The 22416-nt window shown below is 34.6% G+C and overlaps 11 non-coding genes across 11 annotated transcripts; all 11 read left to right on the top strand.

Annotated features, from left to right (window-relative positions):
- The first annotated feature begins 288 nt into the window (after nucleotides 1-288).
- TRNAL-CAG (transfer RNA leucine (anticodon CAG)) lies at nucleotides 289-371 on the top strand. Its single transcript has one exon. It is a non-coding gene; the product is annotated as a tRNA-Leu (tRNA).
- Nucleotides 372-1808: 1437 nt separating this feature from the next.
- TRNAL-CAG (transfer RNA leucine (anticodon CAG)) lies at nucleotides 1809-1891 on the top strand. The gene has a single exon. It is a non-coding gene; the product is annotated as a tRNA-Leu (tRNA).
- Nucleotides 1892-2569: 678 nt separating this feature from the next.
- TRNAL-CAG (transfer RNA leucine (anticodon CAG)) lies at nucleotides 2570-2652 on the top strand. Its single transcript has one exon. It is a non-coding gene; the product is annotated as a tRNA-Leu (tRNA).
- Nucleotides 2653-3331: 679 nt separating this feature from the next.
- Nucleotides 3332-3414, top strand: TRNAL-CAG (transfer RNA leucine (anticodon CAG)). Its single transcript has one exon. It is a non-coding gene; the product is annotated as a tRNA-Leu (tRNA).
- A 678-nt stretch (nucleotides 3415-4092) lies between these two features.
- TRNAL-CAG (transfer RNA leucine (anticodon CAG)) lies at nucleotides 4093-4175 on the top strand. The gene has a single exon. It is a non-coding gene; the product is annotated as a tRNA-Leu (tRNA).
- A 2197-nt stretch (nucleotides 4176-6372) lies between these two features.
- Nucleotides 6373-6455, top strand: TRNAL-CAG (transfer RNA leucine (anticodon CAG)). The gene has a single exon. It is a non-coding gene; the product is annotated as a tRNA-Leu (tRNA).
- A 3601-nt stretch (nucleotides 6456-10056) lies between these two features.
- On the top strand, nucleotides 10057-10139 carry TRNAL-CAG (transfer RNA leucine (anticodon CAG)). Its single transcript has one exon. It is a non-coding gene; the product is annotated as a tRNA-Leu (tRNA).
- A 2960-nt stretch (nucleotides 10140-13099) lies between these two features.
- TRNAL-CAG (transfer RNA leucine (anticodon CAG)) lies at nucleotides 13100-13182 on the top strand. The gene has a single exon. It is a non-coding gene; the product is annotated as a tRNA-Leu (tRNA).
- Nucleotides 13183-14621: 1439 nt separating this feature from the next.
- TRNAL-CAG (transfer RNA leucine (anticodon CAG)) lies at nucleotides 14622-14704 on the top strand. The gene has a single exon. It is a non-coding gene; the product is annotated as a tRNA-Leu (tRNA).
- Nucleotides 14705-16901: 2197 nt separating this feature from the next.
- Nucleotides 16902-16984, top strand: TRNAL-CAG (transfer RNA leucine (anticodon CAG)). The gene has a single exon. It is a non-coding gene; the product is annotated as a tRNA-Leu (tRNA).
- Nucleotides 16985-20585: 3601 nt separating this feature from the next.
- Nucleotides 20586-20668, top strand: TRNAL-CAG (transfer RNA leucine (anticodon CAG)). Its single transcript has one exon. It is a non-coding gene; the product is annotated as a tRNA-Leu (tRNA).
- The last annotated feature ends 1748 nt before the right edge of the window (nucleotides 20669-22416 follow it).

The raw sequence follows: 22416 nt of genomic DNA on the forward strand, positions 1-22416 counted from the left end.
CCCATGAGCTAAATTAAGTAGCCAGTTTGTGCAAGATTCACAAATTTCATTTCATTGCTGAGTTAAAATCCATTAGAGAACAAACTCTAGACACTTGGATTCCAACCCTGAACATGGAAAACAAAACTTACTTTTATTGTAACGCCAACTAGAAACCTCTTTAAAATGAATGGAAAAGCAATTCATATCTAGTTTTTAAATTAACAGTTTTAACAGCTACATTGTCATTGTAACTATAGATAGGTTATTTCATAATATACATCTTTTCAGAAAGCTGTGGTTTCATGTGTCAGGATGGCCGAGCGGTCTAAGGCACTGTGTTCAGGTCGCAGTCTCCTCTGGAGGTGTGGGTTCAAATCCCACTTCTGACGATGTTATTCATTTTTTTCTTTGCTCTACAGTTTCTATTTCTTGTTGCTTGTGAAAAGATTGACTTTAGAATTAGACAAACACTCACTGCAAATCTCTTTCAATTTGAACCATAAAAAAATGCATCAATTATTTCATTATTTCCCATGTTGCAATAAAAAATCAGATTGTAATCTCCCTGGATAAAAGAGCTTGAAACCTACCATATATGTTAATATCATATTATTTTTATTATTTGATCCACAATTCTTTATTTACAGAGGTAGCAAAATAAAATATCTCACAAATTCAGAATGAGGACTCCATATATTTGGCTTAAGAAAACTGCTCTTCTCAGCCAATGGTCATGAACAGAAACCCCACTGGGGTCCACTACAATGGCATCCAATCAAACCCATGAGATAAATTAAGTAGCCAGTTTGTGCAAGATTCACAAATTTCATTTCATTGCTGAGTTAAAATCCATTAGAGAACAAACTCTAGACACTTGGATTCCAAACCTGAACATGGAAAACAAAACTTACTTTTATTGTAAAGCCAACTAGAAACCTCTTTAAAATAATGGAAAGGCAATTCATATCTAGTTTTTAAATTAACAGTTTTAACAGTAACATTGTTATTGTACCTATAGCTAGGTTATTTCATAATATACATCTTTTCAGAAAGTAGCAGTTTTACGTGCTAGGATGGCTGAGCGGCCTAAGGTGCTGCTTTAAGGTCTCAAACTTCTCTGGAGGTTTGGGTTCAAATCCTGCTTCTGACAATGTTATTCATTTACTTCTTTGTTCTACAGTTTCTATTTCTTGTTGCTTGTGAAAAGATTGACTTTAGAATTAGACACTCACTGCAATTCTCTTTCAATTTGAACCATGAAAAAAATGCATCAATTATTTCATTATTTCCCATGTTGCAATAAAAGATCAGATCGTATTCTCCCTGGATAAAAGAGCTTGAAACCTACCACATATGTGTATATCAAATTATTTTTATTATTAGATTTACAATTCTTTATTTACAGAGGTAGCAAAATAAAATATCTCACAAATTCAGAATGAGGGCTCCATATCTTTGGCTTAAGAAAATTGCTCTTCTCAGCCAATGGTCATGAACAGATACCCCAGAAGGGTCCACTACAATGGCATCCTATCAAACCCATGAGCTAAATTAAGAAGCCAGTTTGTGCAAGATTCACAAATTTCATTTCATTGCTGAGTTAAAATCCATTAGAGAACAAACTCTAGACACTTGGATTCCAAACCTGAACATGGAAAACAAAACTTACTTTTATTGTAAAGCCAACTAGAAACCTCTTTAAAATGAATGGAAAAGCAATTCATATCTAGTTTTTAAATTAACAGTTTTAACAGCAACATTGTCATTGTAACTATAGATAGGTTATTTCATAATATACATCTTGTCAAATCGCACTAGTTTCATGTGTCAGGATGGCCGAGCGGTCTAAGGCACTGCGTTCAGGTCGCAGTCTCCTCTGGAGGTGTGGGTTCAAATCCCACTTCTGACAATTTTGTTCATTTTCTTCTTTGCTCTACAGTTTTTATTTCTTGTTGCTTGTGAAAAGATTGACTTTAGAATTAGACAAACACTCACTGCAAATCTCTTTCAATTTACAACATAAAAAATGCATCAATTATTTCATTATTTCCCATGTTGCAATAAAAGATCAGATTGTATTCTCCCTGGATAAAAGAGCTTGAAACCAACCACATATGTGTATATCATATTATTTTTATTATTTGATCTACAATTCTTTATTTACAGAGGTAGCAAAAAACAATATCTCACAAATTCAGAATGAGGGCTCCATATCTTTGGCTTAAGAAAACTGCTCTTCTCAGCCAATGGTCATGAACAGAAACCCCACTGGGGTCCACTACAATGGCATCCAATCAAACCCATGAGCTAAATTAAGTAGCCAGTTTGTGCAAGATTCACAAATTTCATTTCATTGCTGAGTTAAAATCCATTAGAGAACAAACTCTAGACACTTGGATTCCAACCCTGAACATGGAAAACAAAACTTACTTTTATTGTAACGCCAACTAGAAACCTCTTTAAAATGAATGGAAAAGCAATTCATATCTAGTTTTTAAATTAACAGTTTTAACAGCTACATTGTCATTGTAACTATAGATAGGTTATTTCATAATATACATCTTTTCAGAAAGCTGTGGTTTCATGTGTCAGGATGGCCGAGCGGTCTAAGGCACTGTGTTCAGGTCGCAGTCTCCTCTGGAGGTGTGGGTTCAAATCCCACTTCTGACGATGTTATTCATTTTTTTCTTTGCTCTACAGTTTCTATTTCTTGTTGCTTGTGAAAAGATTGACTTTAGAATTAGACAAACACTCACTGCAAATCTCTTTCAATTTGAACCATAAAAAAATGCATCAATTATTTCATTATTTCCCATGTTGCAATAAAAAATCAGATTGTAATCTCCCTGGATAAAAGAGCTTGAAACCTACCATATATGTTAATATCATATTATTTTTATTATTTGATCCACAATTCTTTATTTACAGAGGTAGCAAAATAAAATATCTCACAAATTCAGAATGAGGACTCCATATATTTGGCTTAAGAAAACTGCTCTTCTCAGCCAATGGTCATGAACAGAAACCCCACTGGGGTCCACTACAATGGCATCCAATCAAACCCATGAGATAAATTAAGTAGCCAGTTTGTGCAAGATTCACAAATTTCATTTCATTGCTGAGTTAAAATCCATTAGAGAACAAACTCTAGACACTTGGATTCCAAACCTGAACATGGAAAACAAAACTTACTTTTATTGTAAAGCCAACTAGAAACCTCTTTAAAATGAATGGAAAAGCAATTCATATCTAGTTTTTAAATTAACAGTTTTAACAGCAACATTGTCATTGTAACTATAGATAGGTTATTTCATAATATACATCTTGTCAAATCGCACTAGTTTCATGTGTCAGGATGGCCGAGCGGTCTAAGGCACTGCGTTCAGGTCGCAGTCTCCTCTGGAGGTGTGGGTTCAAATCCCACTTCTGACAATTTTGTTCATTTTCTTCTTTGCTCTACAGTTTTTATTTCTTGTTGCTTGTGAAAAGATTGACTTTAGAATTAGACAAACACTCACTGCAAATCTCTTTCAATTTACAACATAAAAAATGCATCAATTATTTCATTATTTCCCATGTTGCAATAAAAGATCAGATTGTATTCTCCCTGGATAAAAGAGCTTGAAACCAACCACATATGTGTATATCATATTATTTTTATTATTTGATCTACAATTCTTTATTTACAGAGGTAGCAAAAAACAATATCTCACAAATTCAGAATGAGGGCTCCATATCTTTGGCTTAAGAAAACTGCTCTTCTCAGCCAATGGTCATGAACAGAAACCCCACTGGGGTCCACTACAATGGCATCCAATCAAACCCATGAGCTAAATTAAGTAGCCAGTTTGTGCAAGATTCACAAATTTCATTTCATTGCTGAGTTAAAATCCATTAGAGAACAAACTCTAGACACTTGGATTCCAACCCTGAACATGGAAAACAAAACTTACTTTTATTGTAACGCCAACTAGAAACCTCTTTAAAATGAATGGAAAAGCAATTCATATCTAGTTTTTAAATTAACAGTTTTAACAGCTACATTGTCATTGTAACTATAGATAGGTTATTTCATAATATACATCTTTTCAGAAAGCTGTGGTTTCATGTGTCAGGATGGCCGAGCGGTCTAAGGCACTGTGTTCAGGTCGCAGTCTCCTCTGGAGGTGTGGGTTCAAATCCCACTTCTGACGATGTTATTCATTTTTTTCTTTGCTCTACAGTTTCTATTTCTTGTTGCTTGTGAAAAGATTGACTTTAGAATTAGACAAACACTCACTGCAAATCTCTTTCAATTTGAACCATAAAAAAATGCATCAATTATTTCATTATTTCCCATGTTGCAATAAAAAATCAGATTGTAATCTCCCTGGATAAAAGAGCTTGAAACCTACCATATATGTTAATATCATATTATTTTTATTATTTGATCCACAATTCTTTATTTACAGAGGTAGCAAAATAAAATATCTCACAAATTCAGAATGAGGACTCCATATATTTGGCTTAAGAAAACTGCTCTTCTCAGCCAATGGTCATGAACAGAAACCCCACTGGGGTCCACTACAATGGCATCCAATCAAACCCATGAGATAAATTAAGTAGCCAGTTTGTGCAAGATTCACAAATTTCATTTCATTGCTGAGTTAAAATCCATTAGAGAACAAACTCTAGACACTTGGATTCCAAACCTGAACATGGAAAACAAAACTTACTTTTATTGTAAAGCCAACTAGAAACCTCTTTAAAATAATGGAAAGGCAATTCATATCTAGTTTTTAAATTAACAGTTTTAACAGTAACATTGTTATTGTACCTATAGCTAGGTTATTTCATAATATACATCTTTTCAGAAAGTAGCAGTTTTACGTGCTAGGATGGCTGAGCGGCCTAAGGTGCTGCTTTAAGGTCTCAAACTTCTCTGGAGGTGTGGGTTCAAATCCTGCTTCTGACAATGTTATTCATTTACTTCTTTGTTCTACAGTTTCTATTTCTTGTTGCTTGTGAAAAGATTGACTTTAGAATTAGACACTCACTGCAATTCTCTTTCAATTTGAACCATGAAAAAAATGCATCAATTATTTCATTATTTCCCATGTTGCAATAAAAGATCAGATCGTATTCTCCCTGGATAAAAGAGCTTGAAACCTACCACATATGTGTATATCAAATTATTTTTATTATTAGATTTACAATTCTTTATTTACAGAGGTAGCAAAATAAAATATCTCACAAATTCAGAATGAGGGCTCCATATCTTTGGCTTAAGAAAACTGCTCTTCTCAGCCAATGGTCATGAACAGAAACCCCACTGGGGTCCACTACAATGGCATCCAATCAAACCCATGAGCTAAATTAAGTAGCCAGTTTGTGCAAGATTCACAAATTTCATTTCATTGCTGAGTTAAAATCCATTAGAGAACAAACTCTAGACACTTGGATTCCAACCCTGAACATGGAAAACAAAACTTACTTTTATTGTAACGCCAACTAGAAACCTCTTTAAAATGAATGGAAAAGCAATTCATATCTAGTTTTTAAATTAAAAGTTTTAACAGCAACATTGTCATTGTAACTATAGATAGGTTATTTCATAATATACATCTTGTCAAATCGCAGCGGTTTCATGTGTCAGGATGGCCAAGCGGTCTAAGGTGCTGCGTTCAGGTCGCAGTCTCCTCTGGAGGTGTGTGTTCAAATCCTACATCTGTCAATGTAATTCATTTTCTTCTTTCTTCTACAGTTTCTATTTCTTGTTGCTTGTGAAAAGATTGACTTTAGAATTAGAAACTCACTGCAAATCTCTTTCAATTTGAACCATGGAAAAAATGCATCAATTATTTCATTATTTCCCATGTTGCAATAAAAGATCAGATTGTATTCTCCCTGGATAAAAGAGCTTGAAAACCTACCATATATGTGTATATCATATTATTTTTATTATTTGATACACAATTCTTTATTCACAGAGGTAGCAAAATAAAATATATCACAAATTCAGAATGAGGGCTCCATATCTTTGGCTTAAGAAAACTGCTCTTCTCAGCCAATGGTCATGAACAGAAACCCCACTGGGGTCCACTACAATGGCATCCAATCAAACCCATGAGCTAAATTAAGTAGCCAGTTTGTGCAAGATTCACAAATTTCATTTCATTGCTGAGTTAAAATCCATTAGAGAACAAACTCTAGACACTTGGATTCCAACCCAGAACATGGAAAACAAAACTTACTTTTATTGTAACGCCAACTAGAAACCTCTTTAAAATGAATGGAAAAGCAATTCATATCTAGTTTTTAAATTAACAGTTTTAATAGCAACATTGTCATTGTAACTAAAGATAGGTTATTTCATAATATACATCTTTTCAGAAAGCGGTGGCTTCATGTGTCAGGATGGCCAAGCGGTCTAAGGCACTGCGTTCAGGTCGCAGTCTCCTCTGGAGGTGTGGGTTCAAATCCCACTTCTGACAATGTTATTCATTTTTTTCTTTGCTCTACAGTTTCTATTTCTTGTTGCTTGTGAAAAGATTGACTTTAGAATTAGACAAACACTCACTGCAAATCTCTTTCAATTTGCACCATGAAAAAAATGCATCAATTATTTCATTATTTGCCATGTTGCAATAAAAGATCAGATTGTAATCTCCCTGGATAAAAGAGCTTGAAACCTACTATATATGTGTATATCATATGATTTTTATTATTTGATCCACAATTCTTTATTTACAGAGGTAGCAAAATAAAATATCTCACAAATTCAGAATGAGGGCTCCATATCTTTGACTTAGGAAAACTGCTCTTCTCAGCCAATGGTCATGAACAGAAACCCCAAAAGGGTCCACTACAATGGCATCCAATCAAACCAATGAGATAAATTAAGTAGCCAGTTTGTGCAAGATTCACAAATTTAATTTAATTGCTGAGTTAAAATCCATTACAGAATAAACTCTAGACACTTGGATTCCAAACCTGAACATGGAAAACAAAACTTACTATTATTGTAAAGCCAACTAGAAACCTCTTTAAAATAATGGAAAGGCAATTCATTTCTAGTTTTTAAATTAACAGTTTTAACAGCAACATTGTCATTGTACTTATAGCTAGGTTATTTCATAATATACATCTTTTCAAAAAGTTGCAGTTTCATGTGCCAGGATTGCTGAGCAGCCTAAGGCGCTGCGTTCAGGTCTCAAACTTCTCTGGAGGTGTGGGTTCAAATCCTGCTTCTGACAATGTTTTTCATTAACTTCTTTGTTCTACAGTTTCTATTTCTTGTTGCTTGTGAAAAGATTGACTTTAGAATTAGACACTCACTGCAATTCTCTTTCAATTTGAACCATGAAAAAATGCATCAATTATTTCATTATTTCCCATGTTGCAATAAAAGATCAGATTGTATTCTCCCTAGATAAAAGAGCTTGAAACCAACCACATATGTGTATATCATATTATTTTTATTATTTGATCCACAATTCTTTATTTACAGAGGTAGCAAAATAAAATATCTCACAAATTCAGAATGAGGGCTCCATGTCTTTGGCTTAAGAAAACTGCTCTTCTCAGCCAATGGTCATGAACAGAAACCCCACTGGGGTCCACTACAATGGCATCCAATCAAACCCATGAGCTAAATTAAGTAGCCAGTTTGTGCAAGATTCACAAATTTCATTTCATTGCTGAGTTAAAATCCATTAGAGAACAAACTCTAGACACTTGGATTCCAAACCTGAACATGGAAAACAAAACTTACTTTTATTGTAAAGCCAACTAGAAACCTCTTTATAATAATGGAAAATCAATTCATATCTAGTTTTTAAATTAACAGTTTTAACAGCAACATTGACATTGTAACTATAGATAGGTTATTTCATAATATACATCTTTTCAAACAGCAGTGTTTGATGTGTCAGGATGGGCGAGCGGTCTAAGGAGCTGCGTTCAGGTCACAGTCTCTTCTGGAGGCGTGGGTTCAAATCCCACTTCTGACAATGCTATTCTTTTTCTTCTTTGTTCTACAGTTTCTATTTCTTGTTGCTTGTGAAAAGATTGGCTTTAGAATTAGACAAACACTCACTGCAAATCTCTTTCAATTTGCACCATGAAAAAAATGCATCAATTATTTCATTATTTGCCATGTTGCAATAAAAGATCAGATTGTAATCTCCCTGGATAAAAGAGCTTGAAAACCTACCATATATGTGTATATCATATTATTTTTATTATTTGATACACAATTCTTTATTCACAGAGGTAGAAAAATAAAATATCTCACAAATTCAGAATGAGGGCTCCATATCTTTGGCTTAAGAAAACTGCTCTTCTCAGCCAATGGTCATGAACAGAAACCCCAGAAGGGTCCACTACAATGGCATCCAATCAAACCCATGGGCTGAATTAAGTAGCCAGTTTGTGCAAGACTCACAAATTTCATTTCATTGCTGAGTTAAATCCATTAGAGAACAAACTCTAGACACTTGGATTCCAAACCCGAACATGGAAAACAAAACTTACTTTTATTGTAAAGCCAACTAGAAACCTCTTTAAAATAATGGAAAGGCAATTCATATCTAGTTTTTAAATTAACAGTTTAAACAGTAACATTGTCATTGTACCTATAGCTAGGTTATTTCATAATATACATATTTTAAGAAAGTAGCAGTTTTATGTGCCATTATGGCTGAGCGGCCTAAGGTGCTGCGTTCAGGTCTCAAACTCCTCTGGAGGTGTGGGTTCAAATCCTGCTTCTGACAATGTTATTCATTTACTTCTTTGTTCTACAGTTTCTATTTCTTGTTGCTTGTGAAAAGATTTACTTTAGAATTAGACACTCACTGCAATTCTCTTTCAATTTGAACCATGAAAAAAATGCATCAATTATTTCATTATTTCCCATGTTGCAATAAAAGATCAGATTGTAATCTCCCTGGATAAAAGAGCTTGAAAACCTACCATATATGTGTATATCATATTATTTTTACAAATGTCATTTCATTGCTGAGTTAAAATCCATTAGAGAACAAACTCTAGACACTTGGATTCCAAACCTGAACATGGAAAACAAAACTTACTTTTATATTAAAGCCAACTAGAAACCTCTTTAAAATAATGGAAAGGAAATTCATTTCTAGTTTTTAAATTAACAGTTTTAACAGCAACATTGTAAAGCCAACTAGAAACCTCTTTAAAATAATGGAAAAGCAAATCATATCTAGTTTTTAAATTAACAGTTTTAACAGCAACATTGTCATTGTACCTATAGTTAGGTTATTTCATAATATACATCTTTTCAAATAGCAGTGGTTTCATGTGTCAGGATGGCCGAGTGGTCTAAATCACTGCGTTCAGGTTGCAGTCTCCTCTGGAGGTGTGGGTTCAAATTCCACTTCGGACAATGTTATTCATTTTTTTTCTTTGCTCTACAGTTTCTATTTCTTGTTGCTTGTGAAAAGATTGACTTTAGAATTAGACAAACACTCACTGCAAATCTCTTTCAATTTGCACCATGAAAAAAATGCATCAATTATTTCATTATTTGCCATGTTGCAATAAAAGATCAGATTGTAATTTCCCTGGATAAAAGAGCTTGAAACCTACCATATATGTGTATATCATATTATTTTTATTATTTTATCCACAATTCTTTATTTGCAGAGGTAGCAAAATAAAATATCTCACAAATTCAGAATGAGGGCTCCATATCTTTGGCTTAAGTAAACTGTTCTACTCAGCCAATGGTCATGAACAGAAACCCCACTTGGGTCCACTACAATGGCATCCAATCAAATCCATGAGCTAAATTAAGTAGCAAGTTTGTGCAAGATTCACAAATTTAATTTCATTGCTGAGTTAAAATCCATTAGAGAACAAACTCTAGACACTTGGATTCCAAACCTGAACATGGAAAACAAAACTTACTTTTATTGTAAAGCCAACTAGAAACCTCTTTAAAATAATGGAAAAGCAATTCATATCTAGTTTTTAAATTAACAGTTTTAACAGCAACATTGTCATTGTACCTATAGATAGGTTATTTCATAATATACATCTTTTCAAAAAGTAGTGGCTCAATGTGTCAGGATGGCCGAGCGGTCTAAGGCGCTGCATTCAGGTCGCAGTCTCCTCTGGAGGCGTGGGTTCACATCCCACTTCTGACAAGCAAAAAAATATTTCTGATGTGCGCAATAAATGTTACCCTAGGCAGCTGTCACATATCATTAAGGGAACACCACGTCCCTAATGGCAAGATACAAATTACAAAATTGTAGATGTGTGCATAGGTGCCCTTGTAACAAAGATGATGATAACAAAGTGGTTTGTATAAAAACACACAGTACTTTAATATTTAAAAACGATGCATACAGGCCATATAATCATATAAAACAACAATGTGCCAATCCCAAATGAGATCTCACCCTCTATAGAATTTGCGGTGGGCAGAGAGCCTCTTAATAAAGAGGCAATCCGGTCCCGGTGGAATAGTCATCGCACCACCGCAAAAGGCTTATTCCATTCGGAGGTTTGAGTAGGGAGTCAGGCAGTGCAGATGGAAAAGATGTCCGTGTCGTCCAAACTAATAGTTTGTATGACACGGACATCTTTTCCATCTGCACTGCCTGACTCCCTACTCAAACCTCCGAATGGAATAAGCCTTTTGCGGTGGTGCAACGACTATTCCACCGGGACCGGATTGCCTCTTTATTAAGAGGCTCTCTGCCCACCGCAAATTCTATAGAGGGTGAGATCTCATTTGGGATTGGCACATTGTTGTTTTATATGATTATATGGCCTGTATGCATCATTTTTAAATATAAAGTACTGTGTGTTTTTATACAAACCACTTTGTTATCATCATCTTTGTTACAAGGGCGCCTATGCACACATCTACAATTTTGTAATTCACATCCCACTTCTGACAGTGTTATTGATTTTCTTCTTTGCTCTACAGTTTCTATTTCTTGTTGCTTGTGAAAAGATTGACTTTAGAATTAGACAAACACTCACTGCAAATCTCTTTCAATTTGCACCATGAAAAAAATGCATCAATTATTTCATTATTTGCCATGTTGCAATAAAAGGTCAGATTGTAATCTCCCTGGATAAAAGATCTTGAAACCTACCATATATGTGTATATCATATTATTTTTATTATTTGATCCACAATTCTTTATTTGCAGAGGTAGCAAAATAAAATATCTCACAAATTCAGAATGAGGGCTCCATATCTTTGGCTTAAGAAAACTGCTCTTCTCAGCCAATGGTCATGAACAGAAACCCCACTGGGGTCCACTACAATGGCATCCAATCAAATCCATGAGCTTAATTAAGTAGCCAGTTTGTGCAAGATTCACAAATTTCATTTCATTGCTGAGTTAAAATCCATTAGAGAACAAACTCTAGACACTTGGATTCCAAACCTGAACATGGAAAACAAAACTTACTTTTATTGTAAAGCCAACTAGAAACCTCTTTAAAATAATGGAAAGGCAATTCATATCTAGTTTTTAAATTAACAGTTTTAACAGCAACATTGTCATTGTACCTATAGTTAGGTTATTTCATAATATACATCTTTTCAAATCGCAGTGGTTTCATGTGTCAGGATGGCCGAGTGGTCTAAGTCATTGCGTTCAGGTCGCAGTCTCCTCTGGAGGTGTGGGTTCAAATTCCACTACTGACAATGTTATTCATTTTTTTCTTTGCTCTACAGTTTCTATTTCTTGTTGCTTGTGAAAAGATTGACTTTAGAATTAGGCAAACACTCACTGCAAATCTCTTTCAATTTGCACCATGAAAAAAATGCATCAATTATTTCATTATTTGCCATGTTGCAATAAAAGATCAGATTGTAATTTCCCTGGATAAAAGAGCTTGAAACCTACCATATATGTGTATATCATATTATTTTTATTATTTTATCCACAATTCTTTATTTGCAGAGGTAGCAAAATAAAATATCGCACAAATTCAGAATGAGGGCTCCATATCTTTGGCTTAAGAAAACTGTTCTTCTCAGCCAATGGTCATGAACAGAAACCCCACTTGGGTCCACTACAATGGCATCCAATCAAATCCATGAGCTAAATTAAGTAGCAAGTTTGTGCAAGATTCACAAATTTAATTTCATTGCTGAGTTAAAATCCATTAGAGAACAAACTCTAGACACTTGGATTCCAAACCTGAACATGGAAAACAAAACTTACTTTTATTGTAAAGCCAACTAGAAACCTCTTTAAAATAATGGAAAAGCAATTCATATCGAGTTTTTAAATTAACAGTTTTAACAGCAACATTGTCATTGTACCTATAGTTAGGTTATTTTATAATATACATCTTTTCAAAAAGCAGTGGTTTCATATGTCAGGATGGCCGAGCGGTCTAAGGCGCTGCGTTCAGGTCGCAGTCTCCTCTGGAGGTGTGGGTTCAAATCTTACTTCTGTCAATGTAATTCATTTTCTTCTTTCTTCTACAGTTTCTATTTCTTGTTGCTTGTGAAAAGATTGACTTTAGAATTAGACACTCACTGCAAATCTCTTTCAATTTGAACCATGGAAAAAATGCATCAATTATTTCATTATTTCCCATGTTGCAATAAAAGATCAGATTGTAATCTCCCTGGATAAAAGATCTTGAAACCTACCATATATGTGTATATCATATTATTTTTATTATTTGATCCACAATTCTTTATTTGCAGAGGTAGCAAAATAAAATATCTCACAAATTCAGAATGAGGGCTCCATATCTTTGACTTAAGAAAACTTCTCTTTTCAGCCAATGGTCATGAACAGAATCCCCAGAAGAGTCCACTACAATGGCATCCAATGAAACCCATGAGCTAAATTAAGTAGCCAGTTTGAGCAAGATTCACAAATTTAATTTCCTTGCTGAGTTAAAATCCATTAGAGAAAAAACTCTAGGCACTTGGATTCCAAACATGAACATGGAAAACAAAACTTACTTTAATTGATTAGCCAACTAGAAACCTCTTTAAAATAATGGAAAAGCAATTCATATCTAGTTTTTAAATTAACAGTTTTAACAGCAACATTGTCATTGTACCTATAGATAGGTTATTTCATAATATACATCTTTTCAAAAAGTAGTGGCTCAATGTGTCAGGATGGCCGAGCGGTCTAAGGCGCTGCATTCAGGTCGCAGTCTCCTCTGGAGGCGTGGGTTCACATCCCACTTCTGACAAGCAAAAAATATTTCTGATGTGCGCGATAAATGTTACCCTAGGCAGCTGTCACACATCATTAAGGGAACACCACGTCCCTAATGGCAAGATACAAATTACAAAATTGTAGATGTGTGCATAGGTGCCCTTGTAACAAAGATGATGATAACAAAGTGGTTTGTATAAAAACACACAGTACTTTAATATTTAAAAACGATGCATACAGGCCATATAATCATATAAAACAACAATGTGCCAATCCCAAATGAGATCTCACCCTCTATAGAATTTGCGGTGGGCAGAGAGCCTCTTAATAAAGAGGCAATCCGGTCCCGGTGGAATAGTCATCGCACCACCGCAAAAGGCTTATTCCATTCGGAGGTTTGAGTAGGGAGTCAGGCAGTGCAGATGGAAAAGATGTCCGTGTCGTCCAAACTAATAGTTTGGATGACACGGACATCTTTTCCATCTGCACTGCCTGACTCCCTACTCAAACCTCCGAATGGAATAAGCCTTTTGCGGTGGTGCAACGACTATTCCACCGGGACCGGATTGCCTCTTTATTAAGAGGCTCTCTGCCACCGCAAATTCTATAGAGGGTGAGATCTCATTTGGGATTGGCACATTGTTGTTTTATATGATTATATGGCCTGTATGCATCATTTTTAAATATTAAGTACTGTGTGTTTTTATACAAACCACTTTGTTATCATCATCTTTGTTACAAGGGCGCCTATGCACACATCTACAATTTTGTAATTCACATCCCACTTCTGACAGTGTTATTGATTTTCTTCTTTGCTCTACAGTTTCTATTTCTTGTTGCTTGTGAAAAGATTGACTTTAGAATTAGACAAACACTCACTGCAAATCTCTTTCAATTTGCACCATGAAAAAAATGCATCAATTATTTCATTATTTGCCATGTTGCAATAAAAGATCAGATTGTAATCTCCCTGGATAAAAGAGCTTGAAACCTACCATATATGTGTATATCATATTATTTTTATTATTTTATCCACAATTCTTTATTTGCAGAGGTAGCAAAATTAAATATCTCACAAATTCAGAATGAGGGCTCCATATCTTTGGCTTAAGAAAACTGCTCTTCTCAGCCAATGGTCATGAACAGAAACCCCACTGGGGTCCACTACAATGGCATCCAATCAAACCCATGAGCTAAATTAAGTAGCCAGTTTGTGCAAGATTCACAAATTTCATTTCATTGCTGAGTTAAAATCCATTAGAGAACAAACTCTAGACACTTGGATTCCAACCCTGAACATGGAAAACAAAACTTACTTTTATTGTAACGCCAACTAGAAACCTCTTTAAAATGAATGGAAAAGCAATTCATATCTAGTTTTTAAATTAACAGTTTTAACAGCTACATTGTCATTGTAACTATAGATAGGTTATTTCATAATATACATCTTTTCAGAAAGCTGTGGTTTCATGTGTCAGGATGGCCGAGCGGTCTAAGGCACTGTGTTCAGGTCGCAGTCTCCTCTGGAGGTGTGGGTTCAAATCCCACTTCTGACGATGTTATTCATTTTTTTCTTTGCTCTACAGTTTCTATTTCTTGTTGCTTGTGAAAAGATTGACTTTAGAATTAGACAAACACTCACTGCAAATCTCTTTCAATTTGAACCATAAAAAAATGCATCAATTATTTCATTATTTCCCATGTTGCAATAAAAAATCAGATTGTAATCTCCCTGGATAAAAGAGCTTGAAACCTACCATATATGTTAATATCATATTATTTTTATTATTTGATCCACAATTCTTTATTTACAGAGGTAGCAAAATAAAATATCTCACAAATTCAGAATGAGGACTCCATATATTTGGCTTAAGAAAACTGCTCTTCTCAGCCAATGGTCATGAACAGAAACCCCACTGGGGTCCACTACAATGGCATCCAATCAAACCCATGAGATAAATTAAGTAGCCAGTTTGTGCAAGATTCACAAATTTCATTTCATTGCTGAGTTAAAATCCATTAGAGAACAAACTCTAGACACTTGGATTCCAAACCTGAACATGGAAAACAAAACTTACTTTTATTGTAAAGCCAACTAGAAACCTCTTTAAAATAATGGAAAGGCAATTCATATCTAGTTTTTAAATTAACAGTTTTAACAGTAACATTGTTATTGTACCTATAGCTAGGTTATTTCATAATATACATCTTTTCAGAAAGTAGCAGTTTTACGTGCTAGGATGGCTGAGCGGCCTAAGGTGCTGCTTTAAGGTCTCAAACTTCTCTGGAGGTGTGGGTTCAAATCCTGCTTCTGACAATGTTATTCATTTACTTCTTTGTTCTACAGTTTCTATTTCTTGTTGCTTGTGAAAAGATTGACTTTAGAATTAGACACTCACTGCAATTCTCTTTCAATTTGAACCATGAAAAAAATGCATCAATTATTTCATTATTTCCCATGTTGCAATAAAAGATCAGATCGTATTCTCCCTGGATAAAAGAGCTTGAAACCTACCACATATGTGTATATCAAATTATTTTTATTATTAGATTTACAATTCTTTATTTACAGAGGTAGCAAAATAAAATATCTCACAAATTCAGAATGAGGGCTCCATATCTTTGGCTTAAGAAAACTGCTCTTCTCAGCCAATGGTCATGAACAGAAACCCCACTGGGGTCCACTACAATGGCATCCAATCAAACCCATGAGCTAAATTAAGTAGCCAGTTTGTGCAAGATTCACAAATTTCATTTCATTGCTGAGTTAAAATCCATTAGAGAACAAACTCTAGACACTTGGATTCCAACCCTGAACATGGAAAACAAAACTTACTTTTATTGTAACGCCAACTAGAAACCTCTTTAAAATGAATGGAAAAGCAATTCATATCTAGTTTTTAAATTAAAAGTTTTAACAGCAACATTGTCATTGTAACTATAGATAGGTTATTTCATAATATACATCTTGTCAAATCGCAGCGGTTTCATGTGTCAGGATGGCCAAGCGGTCTAAGGTGCTGCGTTCAGGTCGCAGTCTCCTCTGGAGGTGTGTGTTCAAATCCTACATCTGTCAATGTAATTCATTTTCTTCTTTCTTCTACAGTTTCTATTTCTTGTTGCTTGTGAAAAGATTGACTTTAGAATTAGAAACTCACTGCAAATCTCTTTCAATTTGAACCATGGAAAAAATGCATCAATTATTTCATTATTTCCCATGTTGCAATAAAAGATCAGATTGTATTCTCCCTGGATAAAAGAGCTTGAAAACCTACCATATATGTGTATATCATATTATTTTTATTATTTGATACACAATTCTTTATTCACAGAGGTAGCAAAATAAAATATATCACAAATTCAGAATGAGGGCTCCATATCTTTGGCTTAAGAAAACTGCTCTTCTCAGCCAATGGTCATGAACAGAAACCCCACTGGGGTCCACTACAATGGCATCCAATCAAACCCATGAGCTAAATTAAGTAGCCAGTTTGTGCAAGATTCACAAATTTCATTTCATTGCTGAGTTAAAATCCATTAGAGAACAAACTCTAGACACTTGGATTCCAACCCAGAACATGGAAAACAAAACTTACTTTTATTGTAACGCCAACTAGAAACCTCTTTAAAATGAATGGAAAAGCAATTCATATCTAGTTTTTAAATTAACAGTTTTAATAGCAACATTGTCATTGTAACTAAAGATAGGTTATTTCATAATATACATCTTTTCAGAAAGCGGTGGCTTCATGTGTCAGGATGGCCAAGCGGTCTAAGGCACTGCGTTCAGGTCGCAGTCTCCTCTGGAGGTGTGGGTTCAAATCCCACTTCTGACAATGTTATTCATTTTTTTCTTTGCTCTACAGTTTCTATTTCTTGTTGCTTGTGAAAAGATTGACTTTAGAATTAGACAAACACTCACTGCAAATCTCTTTCAATTTGCACCATGAAAAAAATGCATCAATTATTTCATTATTTGCCATGTTGCAATAAAAGATCAGATTGTAATCTCCCTGGATAAAAGAGCTTGAAACCTACTATATATGTGTATATCATATGATTTTTATTATTTGATCCACAATTCTTTATTTACAGAGGTAGCAAAATAAAATATCTCACAAATTCAGAATGAGGGCTCCATATCTTTGACTTAGGAAAACTGCTCTTCTCAGCCAATGGTCATGAACAGAAACCCCAAAAGGGTCCACTACAATGGCATCCAATCAAACCAATGAGATAAATTAAGTAGCCAGTTTGTGCAAGATTCACAAATTTAATTTAATTGCTGAGTTAAAATCCATTACAGAATAAACTCTAGACACTTGGATTCCAAACCTGAACATGGAAAACAAAACTTACTATTATTGTAAAGCCAACTAGAAACCTCTTTAAAATAATGGAAAGGCAATTCATTTCTAGTTTTTAAATTAACAGTTTTAACAGCAACATTGTCATTGTACTTATAGCTAGGTTATTTCATAATATACATCTTTTCAAAAAGTTGCAGTTTCATGTGCCAGGATTGCTGAGCAGCCTAAGGCGCTGCGTTCAGGTCTCAAACTTCTCTGGAGGTGTGGGTTCAAATCCTGCTTCTGACAATGTTTTTCATTAACTTCTTTGTTCTACAGTTTCTATTTCTTGTTGCTTGTGAAAAGATTGACTTTAGAATTAGACACTCACTGCAATTCTCTTTCAATTTGAACCATGAAAAAATGCATCAATTATTTCATTATTTCCCATGTTGCAATAAAAGATCAGATTGTATTCTCCCTAGATAAAAGAGCTTGAAACCAACCACATATGTGTATATCATATTATTTTTATTATTTGATCCACAATTCTTTATTTACAGAGGTAGCAAAATAAAATATCTCACAAATTCAGAATGAGGGCTCCATGTCTTTGGCTTAAGAAAACTGCTCTTCTCAGCCAATGGTCATGAACAGAAACCCCACTGGGGTCCACTACAATGGCATCCAATCAAACCCATGAGCTAAATTAAGTAGCCAGTTTGTGCAAGATTCACAAATTTCATTTCATTGCTGAGTTAAAATCCATTAGAGAACAAACTCTAGACACTTGGATTCCAAACCTGAACATGGAAAACAAAACTTACTTTTATTGTAAAGCCAACTAGAAACCTCTTTATAATAATGGAAAATCAATTCATATCTAGTTTTTAAATTAACAGTTTTAACAGCAACATTGACATTGTAACTATAGATAGGTTATTTCATAATATACATCTTTTCAAACAGCAGTGTTTGATGTGTCAGGATGGGCGAGCGGTCTAAGGAGCTGCGTTCAGGTCACAGTCTCTTCTGGAGGCGTGGGTTCAAATCCCACTTCTGACAATGCTATTCTTTTTCTTCTTTGTTCTACAGTTTCTATTTCTTGTTGCTTGTGAAAAGATTGGCTTTAGAATTAGACAAACACTCACTGCAAATCTCTTTCAATTTGCACCATGAAAAAAATGCATCAATTATTTCATTATTTGCCATGTTGCAATAAAAGATCAGATTGTAATCTCCCTGGATAAAAGAGCTTGAAAACCTACCATATATGTGTATATCATATTATTTTTATTATTTGATACACAATTCTTTATTCACAGAGGTAGAAAAATAAAATATCTCACAAATTCAGAATGAGGGCTCCATATCTTTGGCTTAAGAAAACTGCTCTTCTCAGCCAATGGTCATGAACAGAAACCCCAGAAGGGTCCACTACAATGGCATCCAATCAAACCCATGGGCTGAATTAAGTAGCCAGTTTGTGCAAGACTCACAAATTTCATTTCATTGCTGAGTTAAATCCATTAGAGAACAAACTCTAGACACTTGGATTCCAAACCCGAACATGGAAAACAAAACTTACTTTTATTGTAAAGCCAACTAGAAACCTCTTTAAAATAATGGAAAGGCAATTCATATCTAGTTTTTAAATTAACAGTTTAAACAGTAACATTGTCATTGTACCTATAGCTAGGTTATTTCATAATATACATATTTTAAGAAAGTAGCAGTTTTATGTGCCATTATGGCTGAGCGGCCTAAGGTGCTGCGTTCAGGTCTCAAACTCCTCTGGAGGTGTGGGTTCAAATCCTGCTTCTGACAATGTTATTCATTTACTTCTTTGTTCTACAGTTTCTATTTCTTGTTGCTTGTGAAAAGATTTACTTTAGAATTAGACACTCACTGCAATTCTCTTTCAATTTGAACCATGAAAAAAATGCATCAATTATTTCATTATTTCCCATGTTGCAATAAAAGATCAGATTGTAATCTCCCTGGATAAAAGAGCTTGAAAACCTACCATATATGTGTATATCATATTATTTTTACAAATGTCATTTCATTGCTGAGTTAAAATCCATTAGAGAACAAACTCTAGACACTTGGATTCCAAACCTGAACATGGAAAACAAAACTTACTTTTATATTAAAGCCAACTAGAAACCTCTTTAAAATAATGGAAAGGAAATTCATTTCTAGTTTTTAAATTAACAGTTTTAACAGCAACATTGTAAAGCCAACTAGAAACCTCTTTAAAATAATGGAAAAGCAAATCATATCTAGTTTTTAAATTAACAGTTTTAACAGCAACATTGTCATTGTACCTATAGTTAGGTTATTTCATAATATACATCTTTTCAAATAGCAGTGGTTTCATGTGTCAGGATGGCCGAGTGGTCTAAATCACTGCGTTCAGGTTGCAGTCTCCTCTGGAGGTGTGGGTTCAAATTCCACTTCGGACAATGTTATTCATTTTTTTTCTTTGCTCTACAGTTTCTATTTCTTGTTGCTTGTGAAAAGATTGACTTTAGAATTAGACAAACACTCACTGCAAATCTCTTTCAATTTGCACCATGAAAAAAATGCATCAATTATTTCATTATTTGCCATGTTGCAATAAAAGATCAGATTGTAATTTCCCTGGATAAAAGAGCTTGAAACCTACCATATATGTGTATATCATATTATTTTTATTATTTTATCCACAATTCTTTATTTGCAGAGGTAGCAAAATAAAATATCTCACAAATTCAGAATGAGGGCTCCATATCTTTGGCTTAAGTAAACTGTTCTACTCAGCCAATGGTCATGAACAGAAACCCCACTTGGGTCCACTACAATGGCATCCAATCAAATCCATGAGCTAAATTAAGTAGCAAGTTTGTGCAAGATTCACAAATTTAATTTCATTGCTGAGTTAAAATCCATTAGAGAACAAACTCTAGACACTTGGATTCCAAACCTGAACATGGAAAACAAAACTTACTTTTATTGTAAAGCCAACTAGAAACCTCTTTAAAATAATGGAAAAGCAATTCATATCTAGTTTTTAAATTAACAGTTTTAACAGCAACATTGTCATTGTACCTATAGATAGGTTATTTCATAATATACATCTTTTCAAAAAGTAGTGGCTCAATGTGTCAGGATGGCCGAGCGGTCTAAGGCGCTGCATTCAGGTCGCAGTCTCCTCTGGAGGCGTGGGTTCACATCCCACTTCTGACAAGCAAAAAAATATTTCTGATGTGCGCAATAAATGTTACCCTAGGCAGCTGTCACATATCATTAAGGGAACACCACGTCCCTAATGGCAAGATACAAATTACAAAATTGTAGATGTGTGCATAGGTGCCCTTGTAACAAAGATGATGATAACAAAGTGGTTTGTATAAAAACACACAGTACTTTAATATTTAAAAACGATGCATACAGGCCATATAATCATATAAAACAACAATGTGCCAATCCCAAATGAGATCTCACCCTCTATAGAATTTGCGGTGGGCAGAGAGCCTCTTAATAAAGAGGCAATCCGGTCCCGGTGGAATAGTCATCGCACCACCGCAAAAGGCTTATTCCATTCGGAGGTTTGAGTAGGGAGTCAGGCAGTGCAGATGGAAAAGATGTCCGTGTCGTCCAAACTAATAGTTTGTATGACACGGACATCTTTTCCATCTGCACTGCCTGACTCCCTACTCAAACCTCCGAATGGAATAAGCCTTTTGCGGTGGTGCAACGACTATTCCACCGGGACCGGATTGCCTCTTTATTAAGAGGCTCTCTGCCCACCGCAAATTCTATAGAGGGTGAGATCTCATTTGGGATTGGCACATTGTTGTTTTATATGATTATATGGCCTGTATGCATCATTTTTAAATATAAAGTACTGTGTGTTTTTATACAAACCACTTTGTTATCATCATCTTTGTTACAAGGGCGCCTATGCACACATCTACAATTTTGTAATTCACATCCCACTTCTGACAGTGTTATTGATTTTCTTCTTTGCTCTACAGTTTCTATTTCTTGTTGCTTGTGAAAAGATTGACTTTAGAATTAGACAAACACTCACTGCAAATCTCTTTCAATTTGCACCATGAAAAAAATGCATCAATTATTTCATTATTTGCCATGTTGCAATAAAAGGTCAGATTGTAATCTCCCTGGATAAAAGATCTTGAAACCTACCATATATGTGTATATCATATTATTTTTATTATTTGATCCACAATTCTTTATTTGCAGAGGTAGCAAAATAAAATATCTCACAAATTCAGAATGAGGGCTCCATATCTTTGGCTTAAGAAAACTGCTCTTCTCAGCCAATGGTCATGAACAGAAACCCCACTGGGGTCCACTACAATGGCATCCAATCAAATCCATGAGCTTAATTAAGTAGCCAGTTTGTGCAAGATTCACAAATTTCATTTCATTGCTGAGTTAAAATCCATTAGAGAACAAACTCTAGACACTTGGATTCCAAACCTGAACATGGAAAACAAAACTTACTTTTATTGTAAAGCCAACTAGAAACCTCTTTAAAATAATGGAAAGGCAATTCATATCTAGTTTTTAAATTAACAGTTTTAACAGCAACATTGTCATTGTACCTATAGTTAGGTTATTTCATAATATACATCTTTTCAAATCGCAGTGGTTTCATGTGTCAGGATGGCCGAGTGGTCTAAGTCATTGCGTTCAGGTCGCAGTCTCCTCTGGAGGTGTGGGTTCAAATTCCACTACTGACAATGTTATTCATTTTTTTCTTTGCTCTACAGTTTCTATTTCTTGTTGCTTGTGAAAAGATTGACTTTAGAATTAGGCAAACACTCACTGCAAATCTCTTTCAATTTGCACCATGAAAAAAATGCATCAATTATTTCATTATTTGCCATGTTGCAATAAAAGATCAGATTGTAATTTCCCTGGATAAAAGAGCTTGAAACCTACCATATATGTGTATATCATATTAT

This window comes from Pseudophryne corroboree, chromosome 1, assembly GCF_028390025.1.
Source record: "Pseudophryne corroboree isolate aPseCor3 chromosome 1, aPseCor3.hap2, whole genome shotgun sequence".
NCBI classification, from domain to species: Eukaryota; Metazoa; Chordata; class Amphibia; order Anura; family Myobatrachidae; genus Pseudophryne; species Pseudophryne corroboree.